A 1,421-nucleotide genomic window follows, 5' to 3' on the forward strand; every position below is an offset into this window, starting at 1 on the left:
ACACTACACACACACACACACACACACACACACACACACACACACACACACACACACACACACACACACACACACACACACACACAGACGGAAATGCAAACACACATAGAAACACATGCATATACACAAAATCATTTTCACGCAGAATGTGCATCTACATGCCACCACTTTTCAGTGGTTTTAATTCTTAAGGGAAACACACATACACACACACACTTGGAAAAACAAATGTATAAAACTTTTATCTCCAGTGGCAATTTTTTAAAATGTTGCAATATTTTCATAGCTGTGCATGTTTATTTCAATGAAATCACAATAATCAGTGAGTCACGAGAGGAGGAAAGACAGACATAAGAAAAACAGAAATAGAAACGGACGAAAAAAAGACAGAAAAAAATGGACCAGACGGAAGGAAAAAGAGGAACAGACAGATACACAGAGAGCAGAAAGAGAGAGCAAGTGAGTGCAACTCAGAGAGAGAGAAAGCATCAATTATTTAGGGAAGGTAACGTGAAGCTTCCTTGGATCAGGCAAACTGCTGGCTTTTCCCCAGAGAAAAGAGAGAATGAATTAGGGTGAATTTATTAGAGACCATGTGAGTGTGTGTGTGTGTGTGTGTGTGTGTGTGTGTGTGTGTGTGTGTGTGTGTGTGTGTGTGTGTGTGTGTGTGTGTGTGTGTGTGTGTGTGAATACAGTCTAGGCACCCACCCCGGTTTCGGTTGTTATGTGGGTGCATAACCATAAAACACACACACACAAACACACACACACACACTTTCTCTCTCTCTTTTGCACAAACACACACACAAACACACATCCTGAGAATCCCAAGCCTGTTTCCAGGTTCATTAATAAAACAGCAGCTCTTTATATGTGCTCTTCCCCTCGCTGTCTTGCCTTTCATCCTCTGTTTGTTCACACACACAGTGGGATTTGACTGTGTGTGTATGTGTGTAAACTCCAACTGGGATTAGGGAATGGCCCGCCTGTTTGTTCATCAGTCACACAATAGTCGACCCCTATGTGGTACATATAAAAATCTGATCTCTCTCTCATTATGAGTACAGGGGAACACCGCTCAATTCAAGCTTTTCTCGGCTATTCGAGGTAGATTTTCTTGTTCATTCATTCACCATTCATTAAATGTTTAGTTCTATTGCATTCATTAATCAAATAATACATTTATATTCTTTAAAGTTATTCTTTTAAATTGATAATCAACAAGAAAGAAACAAGTGACATTTGTAGAAAGCAGCATGAGAATGGATGAAAAACAAGGAGAACTACAAAACACTATTTAGATTCGATGGCTGCTGAAAAGCTGTTGCTGACCTGTATTGTTTGATGAACAGCTGTTAGGTAAACTGCATTTCTGCCTGGCAAGAGGGAGCAGCTAAAGGGGTAGGACAATTAGAAAAGTA

Source organism: Notothenia coriiceps, unplaced genomic scaffold, assembly GCF_000735185.1.
Source record: "Notothenia coriiceps isolate Sejong01 unplaced genomic scaffold, NC01 NC01_scaffold00037244, whole genome shotgun sequence".
In the NCBI taxonomy this organism is placed as follows: domain Eukaryota; kingdom Metazoa; phylum Chordata; class Actinopteri; order Perciformes; family Nototheniidae; genus Notothenia; species Notothenia coriiceps.